Here is a 20,908-nt window from a genome sequence, read left to right on the forward strand (position 1 = left end):
ACATGACCATGAACTATCACCTTCAAGTGGGGGAAGAGGCCAAAAACAAAAACACAATTCCATTACACATGAGGGCCAATAGGGAATGCATCTCCATGAAGAATGCAGCTGAAGGCTTTGGATACTTTCATTCAGATCTGCAAATGTAAACACTAGAACTCCTTTCTTTATTATGTATGCAAGCCTTCCATCCAAACTACTTGAGTAAAGATTGTTAAATCAAGTCAGAAATTCCAGTTGAGAGAAAATTCAGCTTCCTACAATGCACATTTAAGCATCCTTGAACAAAAAGAGGGGTGGAGGCAGCCTCCCTACAGTTTCAGCTCCTGCTCTTATCTTTACCTAGCCCCTATACTGTTTTATAGAATTTCTGTGTACTCAAACAACTGCAGTTTTGCTACCAAGACATGCGTTCTGACCTGGGCTGCTCTGTATCTTTCAAAGCCAGTGTTGCTGAGGAAATTTCTCAGTACTTGAAGAAGCAGGAAGCCCTGCGTATAACATAAAAAATGACCCCACGAGGTTCAAGCAGCACATTTACCACTCCCACGTAAGTGAGGGCAAGCTGCTGAGGAAGCGAAGCAATTTCCCTGCAGGGAAGTTGCAGGGAAGCCCATGGCAGAATGATGGTTGGGAACACTCAGGGCTGTGTCACTCGTGCCCTTATTTCTGCTGTTATGACGTGAAGCGCCACTTCTGCTTTTCCCCAGTAGTGACAAATACAACTTTACTGACACTACTTAAATACTACCAGCAGAGACAGGGACACTGAATAACTAGACAGACATATCTCCTGGCCAACAATTCTGAATTATTTAGTAGATAGTAGAGTAAGGAAAAAGAACCAAAAAAGCCAAAGGATGACCTGGCTGAGAAAACAAAGAGAGTAAGAAAAAAAGAGCATTATTAGCTTCTCCACTGCACAGAAGAACAGGCGGATGGCAGAACTTGGAGGGCAGCCACGGCAGAGGAGATGTGAGGGCACGGCCAGCAACAGCAACACACAGCTCTGCACTTTGCTGGGAGCAGAACACTGCCCTGGCTGAGCTGCACACAAAGAAGTGACCAGAGATTTTTTTTAGATAATCTTGCTGAAACACTACCAAAAAAAAAAAAAAAAAAAAAAAAAGCTAGTATTCCCTGGCCAGTGTCAAGGAAGAAGGAGAGCAGGGAATAGCCGCTTCACCCAACCCATTTTAATAATCCTGTGGAGAAACCAACTGATCACACCTAACGTTTCTTCAAAGGGAATATTTCTTCCTCATTTAACTTACAAAACTCTGTCTCCTGCAAATGACATTTTATTTATAGCAGTGGTATTTGCTGTATAACTGATTGGGGAAGGCTGTAAATGAGCATCATTGCATATATATGGAAAACAATGATAAAGCAGTCATCAAAAAGCTAAAGAAGATTTCAATATTCAAATAAGGCAATCTGCATAACTCCCACCTGAATTTTAATTTTGCAGAACTTATTTCAGAGATTTGTGCTGCCGACGATTTGTGCCAGCTATTTCTTTCCCACAGAGGAACAGCAACATGCACTAGGAACGTGTCCAGCAGCTCTCAGACTTGTGTTAATTTTAATCTTCAGACTTAACGTGCAGGAGGCACTCTGCCATAGGGGGCCAGGTTGTTTCTACACACTCTCAGGGGAAGAAGGCAAAGGTGGAGACCGTGACAGACCACAGCAAGGTTATGGTAGCAGTGGGCTGTGTCACCTGCTGAGCAAAGTAACACTGTGACTGGTAGCTGTCTAAATGCGAAGCTGTCCATGTGGGAAGGAAAGACGTCTGCTGCCTCCACTTTCATAGCACCATCCCCATCAACCAGCCATCAGCCAAAAGCCAACCAACCAAAAGTCCAACATGGGGAGCTCTTTCTGAGGAACAGGCTTGTGCCAAGAAGGCCTGAAAGACACCACCACAACCAAACTGATACCTCTGAGCCCACTGGTGCTGCAGCTTTGGATCCGATGTTCCTAAGCAAGCACTTTAGCTGCAAAAGCCCACAGCTCTACAGCCTTGCAGAGCCACGCAGCACCGGCAGCTCAAACACACAGACACATTAGTTTGCCCTTCATGTGCTGTGGATGCAATGGGTCAGGGAGAGCAGGAGCTTTTCTTCTGAAAACCTTGGTCTGAAATCTTGAGGAAGGCAGACTGAGCAATCTTTCTCTCCAGACCACAGGACTTTGAACACACTATCTGTTGCATGTGCTCATTCAGTGTTACTAGTCACTTTCTCAGCATTTTTGGTTGCAGTGACTGATTTGCAAATAGCACTGTTTCATCCTCAGTCTTGTCTGGGTTCAAGAACAGTAACACCAAAATATTCCTCAGACAACAAGAAAAAGATTATTTTTGAGCCCCACTTGATTCCCTAACTGCAGAAGCACTTTATCACGCCTGAAAAGCTTACATTTGATGAGAAAAGCCCCAAGAAGGAAAGTGTGTTAAGCTCTTTCGATTGGCACACATAGAATTGGGTGCAGGCAAGCAAAAGACGGAAGAACAAACATGTACCAGAACATAGGCAATTGCTTCTGAAACAGTTTTCCCTTATGAGCATTAACTAGTTGATCTAGAGACTTCTCTGAAGGACTGGTGCCCAAGCAAATGAAATGCTTTAGCAAAACTTTTGGGGCTTTATTTTACTGATCTACAACACACTGTAGTAGCGAACACTTTCTACTGCGCCCTATAGTGCACACTTTCCGGCACCTCAAAGCAGAAGTCAGAGCTTGTGGAAGTAAAGAAGACAGAAAGAATTGACAGCAGGCTACCTATGCAGGCCTCATCTTAAGGAGCAAACAGCACACAAAACCTCTTGTTTGTGACCAGCTGAAACTAAGACAAGACCCCTACCAACCCACAGCTCTGCCTCCCCAGCATCCTTCAGGAGCCAAGGCTTTCCTCCGCTCAGACAAATAAACTCATCGTGCAGTACCTCTGCAATGGGAGAAAAGACTCAGAGGCAGATGTCGCAAAGAGCTTATTCATCTCCTGCATCCATGAGCTCTGCAGCTCATTTCTACAATTAACGCTGTAAATTCCTGTACACACTTTCCCAAGTTGCTAGTTTTCTGTGATTTTTTCTGTTCCGTCTTCAACTTTCCACATCAGTCTTCATTGCATGATGACACAAATCCCCACGCACTTCTATCAAGATCACTCACTACATTAGTTAATAACAAGTGAGTTAAATCCTCATTGACATTAATTATGAGTTCGTTCATTAGTATGTCAGTTACTGCAATAAAATCCAGCCTCTGAGAAAGAAAGTGATCTGCTGGCTGCTTGTGGCCCGTATCGTGCACATGGAGCCTGGGGCTGGCTCAGGGCTGCTCATGAGGCCCAGGGACATGCTCAATGCCTCCAGCACTCAAGTACCAGTTCTCACAAAGGGCAGCTGTTATGAGTGAAAAGGGAAGGAGTTTGCCTCTTAGAAATCAGTATGAAGAAGAAAACTGGAAGACGCTTTTCAGAGCCTGTTCCCCTTCTGAATTTGAATTCAGCCCAGCACTCAGTTCCAGACACCAATGGCATGGAGAGTTTCGACATTTGCTTTGTGAGCAGGAGTGCCAGGATGGAGCAGCATCACATCCTGGTGCACACTGCCTGAGCCGCATGGTCTACATCCAGTGAAGGGACCACGGCCTGCCCCAAGCTGGCAGCGAGGAAGGGAGCAGGGCCAAAGCACTGACAGCTGAGGTCCGCGCACTCCTGCCCCAACACGAGCTGCAAGCAAGAAGCTTTGATGCTGCAGAAAGAGGAGGAACATGAAAGCAAAGGTCAGGCTCTGAGGACTACAGCTCCTCAGGGGCTCAGCCCCAAAGTGAAACAAGGAAACTCATCTTAATCACAGAATCATAGAGTCACCAAGGTTGGAAAAGAACTCAAAGATCATCCAGTTCTGCCACCCACCTACTACCAGTACTCCTCACTAAACCATGTCCCTCAGTACAACATCTACACATTTCTTGAACACCTGCAGGGACACTGACTCCACCACCTCCCTGGGCAGCCCATTCCAGCACCTGAACACTCTTTTGGAGAAGAAATTTTTCCTTATACCCAACCAGAACCTCACTGGTGCAACTTGAAGCCATTCCTTCTCATCCTACTGCTGTTACGTGGGAGAAGAGGCCAATGCCTACTTCGCCACAACCTCCTTTCTGGGAGTTGTAGAGAGCAATAAGGTCTCCCCTGAGCCTCCTCTTCTCCAGACTGAACAATCCCAGTTCTCTCAGCCACTCCTCGTAAGGCCTGTGCTCCACACTCCTCACCAGCTCTACTGCCCTTCTCTGGAAACACTCCAGGGCCTGAATGTCTTTCTTGAAGCGAGAGGCCCAAAACTGAACACAATGCTCAAGACCTCACCAGAGCTGAGTACAGCTAAATGATCACCTCCTGCTCCTGCTGGCTATACTGTTTTAAGAGGTTGACTGCTTCTGGACAGTGCCATCGTCCGATTTCGAAAGCCCCATGAGCGTTCTGGTTACCTTGGCTATGGTTTCCACACGTAATTAAACCAGAATTAGCCTGCACCACCCCAAGAAGCCATTTCCACACCCACACGCTCACTCCTACCCCACACTACGCAATCCCCTGGAGCAAGCTCCTGCAGCAAAGCCCAGCAGGAGGCTGTGGCTAGGCTGCATCCATTACCAGGCAATGGCCAGACTATCTGTGGTCCACTAGGGACCTCCAGGGAGACACCACAGGGACCCAGAGCCCAGCAGGCCATGCTGCAAAGCACGCACCCAAAAGTTTTTAATCTATCCACCTGCTTGCATTCTCATCTGAAGACTGTTCCAAAAATGCCTATGCCAGTGCAGATGGTGATAGCCAACAGACTTCCTCCAGGTAATTCCAAAAGCTTTGCTTAATAACCACAGAAAATCGGTAGTTCTCACTTTCTCTTGTGCCCACAAAGCACATGTGTGCTTCAGTTTTCACTCAGTGACCGACTGCATGGGAAGGGTGCATGTCAGATGCAGAACTTTACGGACACTCACCTGCATGGCAGAAGTGCACGTCTGGTAACCTAATCATCTTATATCTCAGCATTACATCACAGCAAATGGCATGACTTCTAAGCAGGTTAATTAAAAAAAAAAAACAACAAGCTTTTAACACAACCAAGAAACATGTCTATTAATTAGAACATGAAGTCAGATGGGCAGAAATGGAAAAAAGAAAACCTGTATCTATATTCCAGAAACAACGCTAGCTCGACATCCCTCTTTCTTAAAGGGAAGAATATATTTTATCATCTTAATGTGCATTCCCACAAAGGTTTCATCACTCAGCATCTCCAGTTCCCCTACAATTTCATATGTCTGTCCAAGGTCAGAGACAAGCAGCTTTGCCTAAAATTCCCCATTTGTGTAACTCAGCTATTTCCAGCCTGCCCTCCAATGGTTAAGTGGAACTGAACATTGCTCCATACCTCCTATTTGACAGAACTAGATTTGAAAACTCTCAGGAGAAGAAAACACTGTATCTCACTCCTGTGCAATTCACACATGGTACCCTCCCTCACTTAGTACGGTGTCCCTTAATTTCCCCTGTCTTGGGCTCCTAGAGGCTCAAGGACTGAAATGCAACATGTGGCACACTGCAAAACAGACCAACCACTCACCATGCAGTACAGCCTGAACCACCACAGAACAGAAAACAGGAAGAAGTATATAGAAATAACACAGACATTTGTACCATGTTGGACATTGCCTTCATGCAGACCAGATGAAACTCTGTGGAAGAAATTACAGCACAAAAAAGTAAAATTCAAAGCCTTTATTTTTATAATAAAGCCTGTCATGGAAGGAGACTAAAGCACTGCACACTTCACTCATAAGAAGAAGGCAGAAATATATTTATGGATATAGATAGATCTAAGATGGTAATTAGAACAGTGATAACGATGAGTTAACAAGGTTTGAAATGGCTAAATATCCTTGACTGTTTGCTACACAGAGGGTGGGGGGTGCACAGTGAATCTAAGCTCAAATCTCAGCAAAGCCAGTACAGCTTAAAAGCAATGTATCACTTACCAAGGGTCTGTTGGCAAGGCGTCACCACGTCCAGGGTGAATCTCTGAGCACATGTTTAGTAACTTCCCCAGGTGTCCCTACTCAAGGGGAGATGCTGGTGTGCAGCCCACTGCTGGCAAGAAGAACTCTCCAAGGAGTTCTTGGGCTGCTTGCTATTTAGGGGGTAAGATGATTGACTCATAGTCATACAACTTAGAATTTGTTCTATTGGACCAGGTGTCTGTTATCAGGTGTCTGGGCACCTGGTTTGAGACAGTATGATGGTGGTTAACCGTCTCGGTGAAACCTTGATCACTGTTAGTCCCAAGGACAAGGTCTTTCACACCTCACCGTATGCACTAGGCCTTGGGCATAAGGACCAGGTTCAGGGACGGGTGGGCAAGGAGTGCACCGTCACAAAGTCAAATCACAATGTGCTAGTGCAGAAAAAGGCCTGTAAAGATTATTTAGGCAGAAAACACTGCATTTACCACACGGCGCTCACCATAGCTTATTTACTGAAAACAATTTACTTCCTGAAAGGAATTCACCCCCTCTTCTAAAGGCAATACACCTGATTATTTCAATCTTATGGAAGGGAAATAGCCACTTCATTTTCCTTAATATGTAAGTCTGCTGAAAGCAGAACAAGCTTCAGCTCCACTTTTACTGCTTCACTCATGCTGAAGCCCTGCTGTTCCAAAAGGCTGAAGTCCTTCTGTCCGTGCTGACACCCCAGAGCTACGCATCTTGAGTGCTTCAAGCAGGGAGTGTTTCTTCCAAAAAATTATCAGGAAACTCATGTAACACATCCTTGTTCCAGCATGACTTTTACCTGCTTCTCAGCAGTGTTGCACCGGTGAAGACGCACTGATTTGCACAGATATACATACAAACACAAATATCGCATTTGTTTCTGTATTTCACCTTGGTATGCTCTCATAAGTACTGACCTTGTTAAAACCCAGACTTGTGCTAAAACTGTGCCAGCAATTGAGATCTAATGATGGCTGATTGGGTAATTTCTTCATTGCTAATGGGAAACTACTGCACACCTCATCCGCCCCACTGGGTACACCCTTCTATACCAGCAGCAGGATGAATGAGATTTCCAAATCTAGCCATTTCTAAACCCATTAGAGCCTCAGCATCCCAGCTATCACATAACATACACCAATTCCCATCTCTGCCGGGGCAGTAATGCCTGTTTTGCAGAGTACAGCACAATGGAGTAAGAAAAGCTTCGTCCATAAAATACAGAGCAAGGAGTACAAAACGTTCGCCTTCTGTGTTCACTAAGCTCCCCAGCCTTCCCAGGGAGAACCAACCTGTGACACAGCTCCTCCGCCCCGGCTGCGCAGAGTAGGGCGCGCGCAGGCATGGGGACTGAGCCCAGCTCCAGCTGGGGCTGGGCAGGGCAGGGGGCTGCCAGGGCGCTCTGCTGGCACCTGATGTAAAGCTCATCCTGTACCACGGCAAGAGAAGATGTGGGAAGACAGCATGGGCTTTGTGGGACTATCACTGAACTGATCAATGTGGATTTACTACCAACTTAACAATCATAACTCATGTGGCCTGCACATCATTACAGACACGGTCTCTGTTACAACCTGAGGAAGCAGCCCCTCTATCTGCTCCTCTGGATGCCCAGAACACATGTTTTCTCCACCAAGCTCCAACAGTGCTCTCCACTCCCATCCTTTACTGACCATAGGAAGGCCAGGCACGCTGCATTCTTTGTCGTCTTAAGTCTGCCAGGGCTGACAGGCAGACTAGAAATTAATAAAATAAGAATCTGTTATTGCACTGACACTAAACTTGTACGCTTTAGAGAAGACTGGAGCCTACTTCACTCAATACCAGCTATGTTTGCACTGCAGCACAGTCTGGTACCTCTGAAACCCATGTAAAACTTAAACCTGACAGCATCTGCTGGTTCCAAGGGAAAAATTGTTAAGAGAAAAAATGTACCGTAGCTTCTCGTGAAAAATGAAAATGAAATTAGTGCTTTTAAAGGTACCACTATTTCATTAAGCGTGGACTGGGTATACAGATGGAAAACAAGATGCACTGAAAACTGATATTCCATTCATACAGTAGCATAATATGGAAATGCATCTGCACTCATCAAATCAAACTTTTCCCTTCCTCCTCCAGCAAGGAACACAAATGCATTTCAATCAATATGAGAACCAGTTCACCATTCAGATTCCGAGTCACATCCATCAGTCACTGTCAGGAACTGAGCGCCTGTCCTGTGACACGTTCTTCAGCTGAACAAAGTCCAGTGTCAGATAACTCAGCGTTACTTTTTATTGGTCTAGGCTCAAGGGATATCTTGCTTTCTCCCCTTAGCACTCATTGGGCAGAATAGGAAATAAGTTATCTAGAGCTATCAGCAGCTTTGGACAACTGTCCTGCACGATGCAGTCAACTGGGCTAGATCCACAAAGCATTATTCACAAATGGAAAAAAATCAACTTGATTTTACCTGGAAAATACACCATATGTTACACTGAAGATGCCAGATCCACAACAGGACCGTCCCAGCAGCAAGCCCCAGCTGCAGAACACCATCAGCCTTGCATTAGCACGCAGAACGATGTTCACCTCCAGACCTTCTGCTCTGGCCAAGCAGGACCACCCTCTGCAGACTCGCAGCACCATCAAGAACACCTTGCCCAGGAGCTGGGAACACCCACAACACCAAAGCCGTGCAGCCCTATGGCTCCTGGCACTCAGCACCATCTCTTCCACCTGAGAAGGCAACGGTTTTTCAGCCTGGCCGTCCCACTTGTTGCTTATGACACAAGGTAAAGTCAGATTTGTGGCATTAACTTAACATTTCTCCTTGGGCTACTTCTCCTTTATCTCACTGGAGGTAACTCCACTTGCTTTGGCTTAGCATGGGTCTGGTTTGGACTGGTGAGCACAGGCGATTTCTCCTGGGCTTACAGGGACATAAGCCAAACAGATGCAAAGAGCAGCAACACCTAGGTGCAGCGGTCTCCTGCTGGCCAGCTAACAAGGAGGACTGCTGCCTCCAGAGTGCGGCAGGACTGGCTGCAAGCTGCAGCCCCTCTCCAGAGAGAGAAGTGCAGGAGCCACCTCCCCTCCCACATCTCCGCCAGACAAAAGGGAAAAAAAGCTGTCCACACACACAGCTTGTCTTCTTGGTGTGACCTCCTCGCCTCAGAGCCACGGCCACTGCTGTTAGCACAAGCACAGCCGACCCTGGGCAGTGGTGGCGATGCCGTACACTGGCACCTGAGCAGCTTTCATTTAACAGAGCCACAGACCTGAGTAAGACAAACAGCAGTCAAATGGTCATGCACAGTGCTGCCATGAACTGCCGAGAAGAACTAAAACTGTCACGCTTTGCTCATTTGAATTACCAAAAATGCAGTGAGTTTGGGATTTAGCTGTGGCTGACCGCAGACAGCTGAGAGCAGCTCAGCAATACTACACAGCGTTGGACACGTTCTTGGCTTGAGCAAACCACTCTGCCCGAGGTTAATTCACTCAGAGCTGCTGCATCTGCAGCAGTTACAACAGAGAGATCACAGCACAGATATCTACTGCAGAGAACTCAGAGCTAACCCACCAACACCTCAACGACAGCAGCTTTCAGTAATCAGAATCACAGAATGGCCTGGGTTGAAAAGGACCTCAGAGATCATCGAGCTTCAACCCCCCTGCTGAGTGCAGGGTTGCCAACCACTAGACCAGGCTGCCCAGAGCCACGTCCAGCCTGGCCTTGAACACCTCCAGGGATGGGGCATCCACAACCTCCTTGGGCAACCTGTTCCAGTGCGTCACCACCCTCTGTGTGAAAAACTTCCTCCTAACATCTAACCTACATCTCCCCTGTCTCAGTTTAAAACCATTCCCCCTTGTCCTGTCGCTATCCATCCTCATAAACAATCGATACCCCTCCTGTTTATACGCTCCCTTCAAGTCTTGGAAGGCCACAATGAGGTCTCCCTTGGAGCCTTCTCTTCTCCAAGCTAAACAAGGCCAGTTTCCTCAACCTTTCCTCACAGGGGAGGTGCTCCAGCTCTCTGATCTTCTTAGTGGTCCTCCTCCGAACTCGTTCCAAGAGCTCTGCATCTTTCTTGTACTGGGGGCCCCAGGCCTGGACACAGTACTCCAGATGGGGCCTCACAAGAGCCGAGTAGAGGGGGACCACCACCTCCCTCTCCCTGCTGGCCACTCCTCTTTTAAAGCAGCCCAGAACATAGTTGGCCTTCTGGGCTGCCAGTGCACGCTGCTGGCTCACGTCCAGCTTCTTGTCCACCAGGACCCCCAAGTCCTTCTCCGCAGGACTGCTCTCGAGGAGTTCTTCCCCCAGTTTGTATAAATACCTGCGATAATCTGGGAACACCCCTTTGTTCTTAAATTGATGCCTTGTCCAGGGGAAAAAAAAAAAAAAATCACAATTCTGTTACGGCAGCTTTTAGTCATCATTATAGATAGCAATCCAGAGATCATGGGCAGACATGCATAAATCTGTTTCTATCGTCTGTAGCAGCACTGACATTTAAGACAATAAATGCAACAGGACTAAGTAAAGCCAGAATTAAATTGAATGCAATCAGGACTTATTAATTTATAATACAATCAAATTAAACCAATACCAGTATCTAAATAAAACTGCTGACATCCAATGCTGCTAAGGAGCTATTGGGGGGAAGTGAGAACTGAGTTTACTTCTCACTGCCGCTTTAGGGATTCAGCAGCATGGGACTACCAGCTCCTGCTGCAGATGTTATAAACAGCAAAGCTGCCAACAACCTCTAACTCTAACATCATGTACTTCTTTCCCAGTGCATCACAGAGAATGTAATGCAGGAGCGCATGTTTTAAAAGCTAAAGGGGATTAAGTCCTTTCTAAAAGCACCTCCCCCTGCGGTGCAGACCTCAGGACACAGACTCACCTAGACGGACTGCTCCTGGTGCAGCAGAATGGCCCCTCAAGGAGAACCCCCGCAGCGTGACACTGCTGTGCCGTGATGTCACACAGGACACGGAAACCGAAGCAGAGCTTGGAGGGATTGAAGAGCTCAGCATGGTCGCAGCAGTAACACCCCAGCATGGCCCAGAGCGTGTGGGACATGTCAGCGCTTCCTGAGAGCCCGGCACGGGAACTCACTCACACTTTCCTGACTCAACACCTCTGCCCAGCTTTTCTACATGGTCTCCAGAGAGCACTTCATCCAGCAGCAAGTTCTGGCTGCCACCACAGTTATTAAAATACATTAAGTGATGAGCCTTAAAGTGCTCATTACATTAGTAAAACATATTTATCAACATTTTGTCCTAGATTACAGATCAAACAAGACCCAACATCCAACTTCCCACCTGCTTGTTGAAGCACCTTTCAGCTTTACACACACGCATATATATATCTTACAAAACGTGTATATCTTGAGTAAATGGATTACATAAAATTCAGGGGGAGACTCCTCCACGCAAGGACGGGAGACTTAATGGTTAGGAGAAACTGTCATCAAGCAGAGCGGGGATAGAAATTTGTACAGCACATCCATCTCCCTAAAGTAATCATTGGTTACAGCAGGTAGCTGGAAAGGCCACCTGGGTCGTGTCTATACTGAAAGGTGGATGGCTGAAGGACCATAGAATCGTTAAGGTTAGAAAAGACCTCTGAAGTCCAACCACCAACTCGTCCCCACCATACCACAAAGCCACTAAGTCACTCAGTGCCACATCTCCATGGTTCCTGAAAACCTCCAGGGAGGGAGGGGAGACACAAGAGCTCCTACAGGAACCACTCCACATTTGAGCAGTGTGAGTGCCTTGCATACCCTGACAAGGCGCAAGGAGGACGCCTGTCCCTGCACCAATTGTAACAGAGCAAGCCAGGCACATGATGGAGCTGGGGTTGCCGGTGTGAGGACAGCTCGGGCTGGGAGGTCCAAAGCCATGGCTGTAATACCTGTGACAAGGCCTAATGCAGGCCCAGGTGCACAAGGCAGCAGTGACAGCCTTTCTCACGTGCTCCTTGCGGACTTCATACTGGCCAGAAACCAGCCCTAACTGTCAGGAACAAAATTAGATACACCATGTTGCTGGGTTAACTAAAAGAGGTAAATATATTCATTCCAATTGCATCCCGATGGCAATGACCAAACAACTTCAACAGCCCAAAGCTGCAGTTCTTCTTATCCTTTGGCTTGCTTTTGTCCTCAGAATGAAAACGCTGCTAAGGAAGGTCTCCAAGCAAGAGCTGCAGGTAAGCAGTGCAGATCATTACACCTTGCACATTCCAAGCAAATCAAACCTATCAAAAATACAGAGAGGAAATCTAACTTTCCTCACGCCGCTCCACAGAATTGTTAAGGGCTTCCTGTATTTGGGCAGATGTGATCTCATTCCTATTCTAACACAATATTCAATTTCAGTGTTTAAAACCGGACAGGCAGCCTGCAGAGCCTTGGAAGATGCATCCTGCCTCCTTCCTGCTACAATTCTCAGCTCTTGCCAGAGCCTTTGTGCTGTTTCAACAGCAAGGCAACTGTATTGGTCTTGTCATTTCTTCCAGGAGAGAGGTGGTGGGTCAGAGGGAGAGCTAACCCAGCCAAGCTTGGTTTCCCAGTGCTACAGTTTATACAGCTACACTGCCTATGGCCCCAGAAACAGCCTCAGCCTGACCAAGCTTGGGCTGCTTCTTAAGTAAGAGTTAACAGATATCCATGGAAAAACTGTCAGAAAATTTTAGTTATGACTGCACTTCCAACTGTGCAGTCAGCTCTGAAAAATATTTTTCTAAACTTAAAACATTTTAGAAAACTGAAATACTTTGATAAAGCCACGTTTGGGAACAGTCACACCAAGTCTTCCTGAACAAGGTAAGGAAGTAACAGCACAGGGAAGTTTAAGAGAAGTAGGGAAAATCACCTTCGTAGAAGTTACTGGCTCGTGGTCAACTGGCGACTGGAGGTAGAAGGAAAACAAGTGAGAAAGGAGGATGCACTGTGTGCATTTGCAGCACAGAATGGCCCTGACCTTCCCAATCCCTGTCACTTCTGAACTTTTCAGAATCACAGGCCACCTGTGCTTCCCGTTTCAGACCTGAAAGGGTGAAAGCAAGCACACATTTCCGTCAGGAAAAGGTGATTTTTGCTGAAAGGATTGTGGCCTTTTTGTGCATTCAAAATGCAAATGCATGGGTTCCTACCAACCTGATGCTCCCAGGAAGCTGACGGGATGAGCAGCGTGATTATACATTTGCTCTCTCCAGATGAAAGCATAGCTGCTTTTAGTTTCTAATTGCACATTTGTTTAATTATTAGCTTTATCAAAGGAACGGAACTGACTGCACAAGCTACATTATAAAAACAGACAAACAGGCATCAGGTATACCAAGTAAAAGACAAAAACGAGGGAAGAACGCTTTTCTGACGAATCAAATCCACTACCTGCATTACTTAATAATTAGTTAATAACGCAGGTTGTAATTACGTAAGGCTGCAGATGGCCAAGGTTCATCCTCTCACTGCAGCCCTGAGTTCTCCCACTGCTATCCAATTTGTTTTGTTTTCAAGGGGTTTCAGTTCAGATTGCCAAATATGTTTTTTATGGAAAGAAAGGAATATCTACAGGAGCAATGTTACAGTGATAACTCAAAGAATTCCTATCTGCACCTGAAGGGATGCCAAAACCATCAACAAGCTCCATCGCAAGGCTTAGCACACCTTGCAACTCCGTGCCCAAGGAACAGTAACGAGAGGCTGGGAGCCCAGAAACACGGTTATTTATCACCTCACAGACTGGATCACAGAACACACTTCTGGTGGAAAGCAGCAGTCGAGCCTTTCCTATGAAGTACCTATGTTAAGCTTCAAAACATAGGTACTTCATAACAGGCTGAGAACATCTCGGAGCAACAAGGCTTTAAATGTGGTATTTTAAATCTAGAAAACTGAGAAAGACACACAGTGGGTTGGCTCTGAAGCCAGAATAGGTGTTACTGGGTTTATTAATTCCAGGAAACTCCACGTACCAACACACACAGTGCTCCCGAAGGCCTCCATGTGACCCCCAGACACCCCCCACCTTCTGCACGTACACACCAGGATGGAGGAGCAGCTTCACCCTCCGCTTTTACTGCCACACAGAATTATGGCATTGTGAGCCATGTTAGATGATGAAATTCTCTCTCTCCAGGCAATGTCACAAAAATATGGCTTCTCCTTTGTTATCGTGCATGAACCACTATGCTTCCTTCCCATTCCTCCTCTAAAAAACAATGAAAGCTTCGGAAAAAAAAAAAGAGACAACAGCTTTCAACAATACAACTTTTAAATCACAACTGGCCTAAAGGCCTGGGAACTGCAACAGCACAGGTTTCAGCGAGCATCTCATGGGGAGCGATGGTGTTCCTATTACCACAGCATCAGAAGTGATGCAATTACATGAAAATCAGTTGTCATTTTAAGACTTCTTTTGCTCTTCTACAATGTACAGTGACAAAACCAAGACTGGAGCCTGAGGGCTCAGGAGGCAGAGATCAGCTACAAAAGATTCCTCTATTTTTAGGCGTACGATTTCAAAGCTTGATCCTGACAATGCTGGAATATTTACAGTCATAAAATGTGTTCTGAAATCCAAAGAATTTTTTTCATTTTATTATTTGTGCAGCCTCTTCCCCCCAGACTTCAGCAGGTTTTTTTTTCAGGCATCACTCTGCTGGCACATACAACTTTCCTTCTGTTATTAAAATGTTAATACGAAAGAGATATAAGAGGCTTCCATTCAGTTCCAACTTTGGAATCATTAGTCATGGTTATTAAATCAGACATTTTTAATTGCACAGCAGGATGTAATAAAAAACGTCTCCGAAAATCAAATGACACTCTCTTCCTGACAATGCCATTTTAGGGAGTCCTTTCATGATGTCTCCAGGATTTCCTTCCCCCACGCCGATCTCCGCCACTAGCCACAGGCCTATGGAAGTCTGCTGCAGAGCACAGACCCCTAGAAGTACCAGTATATTTACTGTCCGCACATGCTTCCTCTGTGATAGTCAATTTTAAACGTGCGCTTGATCGTATGGAAAAAAAATAAATCACTTCCTTGCTTGTTTTAAAGAAACACTGACCCACAGAATCACAGAACAGAGCTTAAGTTGGAAGGGACCTCCCAGCCCCCCAGCCCCACCACTGCCATGGGCTGGCTGCCCCCGCCCCCCCCCCCTGCCCCCAGCTCAGGCTGCCCAGGGTCCCTCCAGGGATGGGCACCCACAGCTCTGGGCAGCAGTGCCAGGGCCTCACCACCTTCTGAATAAAGAATTCCCTCCTAATATCTAACTTAAGTCTCCCTCCTTCCCGTTTAAAAACATTCCCCCTTTTCCTATCAGTGTAGAAAGGCATCCTCCCTCCTGTTTATTAACTCTCCTCAAGTACTGAAAGGCTGCAGTGAGGTCTCCCTGGAGCCTTCTCCATGCTGAACACCCCCAGCTTCCTCAGCCTGTCTTCATAGGAGAGGTGCTCCCGCCCTCTGAGTATCCTGGCTGTCCTCTGGATTGGCTCCATCCGCTCCATGTCTCTTGTGCTGGAGGCTCCTGGCCTGGATGCAGCACCGCAGGTGGGGCCTCAGGAGGGCAAAGCAGAGGAGGATAATCCCCTCCCTGCTCACTGCCCCCCTCTGTTGATGCAGCCCAGGATGCTGTTGGCCTTCTGGGCTGTGAGTGCACACTGCTGGCTCACGTCCAGCTTTTAGTCCACCAGGACCCCCAAGACCTTCTCCACAGGGCTGCCCTTGAGGAATTCTCCTCCCATTCTGTACACATATCTCGGCTTGCTCCAACCCAGGTGCAGCACCTTGCACTTGGCCTTGTTGAACCTCATTAAGATCACCTTCACACACGGGGGCCCTCACCATGCACCAAGGGCTCTGTCACACCAACACAGAAGGTAATTCTGCAGCAGTGGGTAATTCACTGCCCCATAAGTGGTCTCCCTTATGTCAAAGTCGTAAGACCTCAGCATCCTTGCCCAAACTGTCATTATGTAATAGACAGAAAGCCAAACATCTCTGGTGACAGTGTGGATCTCTCTCAATTTGCTCTGTATGGATACTCAATTGCTAGCAGCGCTGGGTAGGAATTACAGCACCTCACACTTACGGGCTGAAACTAGCCTAGAAAAACACACTGCCTCACAGCATTCCCAAGCTGAGCTTAGCACCTCCACAGAGTCAAAACCTGAACTCTTACAGGGCACTGCATTAGCTCTCACACTTATGGAAATAGCCTTCTGAATCAAGACAAAGTGTGCTCCTCTGCACCGGGGCTGGAGGCAGCAAAGCAGAGAGACACAAAATGAACAGAAAGCTGCTGAGAGAAGAAATGGGCTTGTGAAAGGGACCCTGGGAAAATGTTCAGGGTGTTCGTATGGGCAATGTACTTTCACTGCTGCATGGCTGGAAGCCTGGCACACACAGCTCTATGAACAGCATTTTAAAAACCTTACACCCCGAGAAATTCCGCATCACATTTTCTTAATGGTGACAGTATCAGCATTAAACTCAATATCACGATCAGTAGAGCAGACCCAAGCACAGACACTTCATCCAAGGACAGGGAGAACGGGAGAAGTAACAGTTTTGTTCGGGATACGACACAACCCAGTAAGGCCAAAACCAAGTTTAACGGGCACCTCAGGTGCAGAGGTGCTCAAAACCAGAATGGGAACACGTAGGAAGTGGTAGCAGCATTTCTGGTTTACACACAGGGATCTCCTGCTCCTCGCGCTCCCTGGCAGAACAGGACAGAAACGCCTGCTCCAAGCAGCAAGCAGACAACCCAGCACAACTCTGGCACCCTCACCGCGTGCGGTGCCTTCAGCACAACCTGAGAAAAGCAAACCTCCTGCCCGAGCCTGGAGTGCACAGACACACTGCTGTCTTTCTGCTATTATCCCCACAGACCTAAAGCATTTTGGAGCATTTTCTGGAAGGTCATCTCCTACCCTGAAGGCCAGTTATAAAGACAGGCAATGATGACAGGGAGAAAACTCATTTTTCACAATGTTAATACAAGGGCTAATGAGTTTGTACCAAGTCTTGCTTTTCCAATGATCCACAGAAGTGAAGAAATGTGAAACAAACACAAAGTTTTAAGACAAGACAGAATCATATAAGAGATGAAAAATAGATGTTCGTTGCTAAGAACTGCAGAAGGATAATGAGAGGATAAAATTAAAGGTAGACTAATAACACATGGAAAAAGAAATGACCTTGCCTATAGAATGAGAGCTATATCAGCTGCTGCAACAGAAGATTTTGCAATTGTCATAACTAATTCTCTCTGAGCATCAATTCTGTACTCATTAAGAACCCCAAAGAATGGAGGAGAAAACAGAAAACATGTTACAATTCTAGCAACCCAAAGCACACCCGTACCATGATGCAGCAGGCAGTGCTGGCAGCAAGACCAGGAGATGCTATCAAAGGTGATGAGGGCTTTGGAGCGGAGCTGAGGAAGGATACAGGAGACATGTAAAATCATAACTGGTACAATAAGAATAAAGAAAGGTTATTCATAGCTTCAGTCAGAGGTGCAGCCACTTCTTCCTGCAGCACGGAAGGCTCCCAGCCATCCTCAGCAGCGGCTGTGCTGGCGTATCCCTTTCAAGTGCCACTATTCTTGTAGGAACTGAAAAGGGTTAATTTTCATACAATAAAGCGGATTTTGCCGCGCAGTTTGTTGGAATTTTTTGTGTTGTGATATGACATATTCCTCCCTTTAGAGGGGAAAGTACAGCATGTACGCAGCCTTCGTCTCTGAAGTCTAACACACAGTACTGGGCTGGCCAGCGTGCAGTCTGCAGCGCTATGTGAATGCACCTACCAGAAACACCAGCGCTGCTGCTTTGTTAGGAAGGAGCCCACAACAGCTGAGAGACAGTTGTTACATTGCTTTGTTATGTTACATATCACTCGCATTTGTGTATCAGAATGATCGAGACTGACAAAGCATATTCTGACGCTGCTATCTATGTAAGAGCACAAAAGAATGGCATTTATATAAATGACTTTAAACAAAAGCCTATTAGACTATGAAATACTGCAATTTCTCAATAGCCTAAAAATAGCTCCCAGTACGATTCAATCACTGTTTGGAAATAAAGCAGAGAGGCAAAAGATTCAGTCTGAACATTTAAATAAAAATCTTAGCCTTGCTACAAAAAGGTAATTTCTGTATTTCTCACTGGATAATCCTAAGAGTTATAATTTATGTCAAGTTGCGCTTAGATGGAAATTGGACTCCAATTAGTAATAAAAACTGCACTTTCATTTTACCTAGTTAAGTAATATTTGCACCTCAGAAATATATATAAGGAAAGCAGGTGCAAAGAAAACAATATTTCAATTTAAGATGTACAGAGTTAAACCAAGGAACATTAACTTCAATGAAGAAAGTTGACTGTTCTTCCTGTCACCTTGTCCTCCCAGATATTACGTTCCTGTCTCAATTTTGCACCCAGATTGGAAGAATAAAAGGCAATCTTCCCTGTTTTTTCAGTTCCCACCACTGTCTCCTACTTAAAGAAGCTGAACTAGTTGAGAAAATGAAACCAAACCAGCCAACTGTTGTACAGAATCCCTCCACACTAGCAGCTAGGCTGGAATTATCTAGAACTGGCTCACTATCACGGTGAATGCTGAACTCTAGCACTTAGCCAAGCCACTTCCCCAAAAACACTGGTTTTCATTAAGAGGAGTGACAAAACAGAACAAGATTTGGCCAAAACAGTAATGGGAACTCAAAACTTCCCTTCCAATCCTTCAAATCTATTAAATAAGTTTAACAAATAAATAATTTAAGATGTAACATGACCACGTTAGAAAACAGACTTTAGTTCTCAGCTGCTGGACTACAAGTTCTGCAAGTCCAGGAGGAAAAGTGCCCTGAAAGCAGGGAAGGCTTTCGCGTGCCTGTGCTCACTGCCACCTTGGTTTAAAAGGAGTTAATGAGTTCTGTCCAGCTGGGTAATTAGTGCTAGGTACATAATGCTTTTAACTGAACCTGCACTTTCCTTATTTCTGAGGGCACTAGTTTAGCACTCAGGGCAATGCTCCCAGGAGCAACAAGCAGTTAATCCTGGAAAAAAAAACCAGCACAGCCTACGATGCTCCAGGATATGCAGGCAGTGCCAGGGCTCTGGTGGCCCAAATGCACAGTGTCCCACACCTCACCCTGTCCACCCTGCGCATCCCACCTGGCCACATCCAGAAGGACTGCTGGGCACATCTCACCCCCTGCATTAACGCACCACCAGAACAGTTCAGTACTTAATACATAAAGAGGGGCACATCTGGAACTAGATCTTGGGGAAAAAAATAAAAACAACCAGCACATGCCTGCCTATATCGTAACACACTCTTGGAATCAAAAACAATTTAAAATCAAATAAGCAATAGCTAAAGCCTTACTGCTTCTTTCATAGGGTTTATCAATACAGAGAAAATTAAGCGTTGGAATTCAAGGGGATTCAAGTTAGTCAAAGTGCATAATTAAATGAAGAACACTGTTACGTGAGACTTTTTTCTGCAATAAGATATTACCACCTAACAGAACACCCCTCACCAAACACCACCCAGCTCTCCTCGTTCACAGGGCGTTGTGCCGCTGTCACTGTGCGGTGTCATTGAGCCACGGGTGCCTGCAGAGCACCACCTGAGGGTAATGCCTTCAGCACCAAGTGATGCACATGGCAAAGACTGCACTCAGGGCTGCTGCCAGTCCGCCACGAGACAACACGACAAGGCATCCAATACAACGTGTTACCAAATGTGCTTCTGCAGTACCTTCCTCTTCACCGTGCCACCTCACTACCCACCCACCCCACGTCTCCAATCGCTTAGAGCCTCGCCAGGTCAAGCCACCAGATACGTTCATTCAGTGGTAAATTAAAAGCAGAGGGGAGAAAAACCGTGGAGGAAAAACCGCATGGATCAATGCGGTGACCACCCACTGTCCGCACACACCGTGCCCCTGCACCCAGAGCTCAGCACCCAGCGTCAGCACCCAGCTCAGAGATGGGGAACGCGAAGCAGAGCCCCAGCACCCCACGGCCACCCCAGCACGGGTCAGAAGGGCAGCAGGAGCACAGTCCCTTGCCCGAGAGCTGGCAGATCCGGGAAGAACCAGGTCTCCTTCTCCTCCCTCTTCAATCACAGCACCGATTTGCAAACCAAAAGTAAAAGAGGAAATGGCTGAGCGAGGGCAGGAAGCCCCTGAGCCCTCCCCTCCTGCAGCTGATCTCTCAGACGGACAGATGCCCGCTCACTTTTTTTTTTTACCCGCAAACCCCACGCCAGCAATAACCGCCAAGCAGGAAACGCACAGTTCACCGCCAATTGGTACGTTCTCATCTCCGCATCGGTTTCCTCGGTCCCGGGACGGGCTGCTCCGAATCACCTGCCCCAGCGAGGCAGGAGAGTGTCCCGCCCGGCCCCGCCGCCCCGAAGGTCCCGTCCGAACACCGTCCCGCACAGCGCTCCTCGCGGCGCCGCGGGTCCGGGGGCAGGTGCCGCAGCCCCGCGCTGCCCGGAGCCCGCCCCAGGCGGCCGGAGCCAGATCACCGCGTGAGACCCCGCTACAGCGGCAACAAGTTTCTGCGGGCGGTGCCGCCGCTCCGTAACGCGCAGCGAAGCGGCACCGTCGGCCCGCTGCCGAGCGAACGGGGCGGGGCGGGACGGGACCGCCGCCACACACGCACGGCCAGCCTCGGCCGCGCGCTGCCTCCTCCTTTCGCTATTTCCACCGCTCACGGCGGAGCCGCGGTCCTAACTTCGGGAACTCGCTTCGGCGCCGCCCGGCCGCGCCTCCCGGCCCGCCCCG

The 20,908-nt window shown here is 47.2% G+C and overlaps 1 protein-coding gene and 1 long non-coding RNA gene across 3 annotated transcripts in view; one reads left to right on the forward strand and one right to left on the reverse strand.

Annotated features, from left to right (window-relative positions):
* Window positions 1–17,550, reverse strand: part of SFMBT1 (Scm-like with four mbt domains 1) — a 64,207-nt gene extending 46,657 nt beyond the window's left edge. Inside the window, exon 1 of one of the 2 annotated variants that reach the window (XM_021410051.1) lies at window positions 17,464–17,550. The gene's annotated coding sequence lies outside the window, so the exon portion shown is untranslated. Of the gene's footprint in view, window positions 1–10,976; window positions 12,416–17,463 lie in introns of those variants that run through there. The other variant, XM_021410049.1, reaches the window with a different exon arrangement.
* Window positions 20,091–20,908, forward strand: part of LOC110405105 — a 5,893-nt gene continuing 5,075 nt past the window's right edge. The window contains exon 1 of the long non-coding RNA XR_002442683.1: window positions 20,091–20,427. This is a non-coding gene — a long non-coding RNA (uncharacterized LOC110405105). The remainder of the gene's footprint in view (window positions 20,428–20,908) is intronic.

The sequence above is a fragment of the Numida meleagris genome, chromosome 11 (genome assembly GCF_002078875.1).
Source record: "Numida meleagris isolate 19003 breed g44 Domestic line chromosome 11, NumMel1.0, whole genome shotgun sequence".
NCBI classification, from domain to species: domain Eukaryota; kingdom Metazoa; phylum Chordata; class Aves; order Galliformes; family Numididae; genus Numida; species Numida meleagris.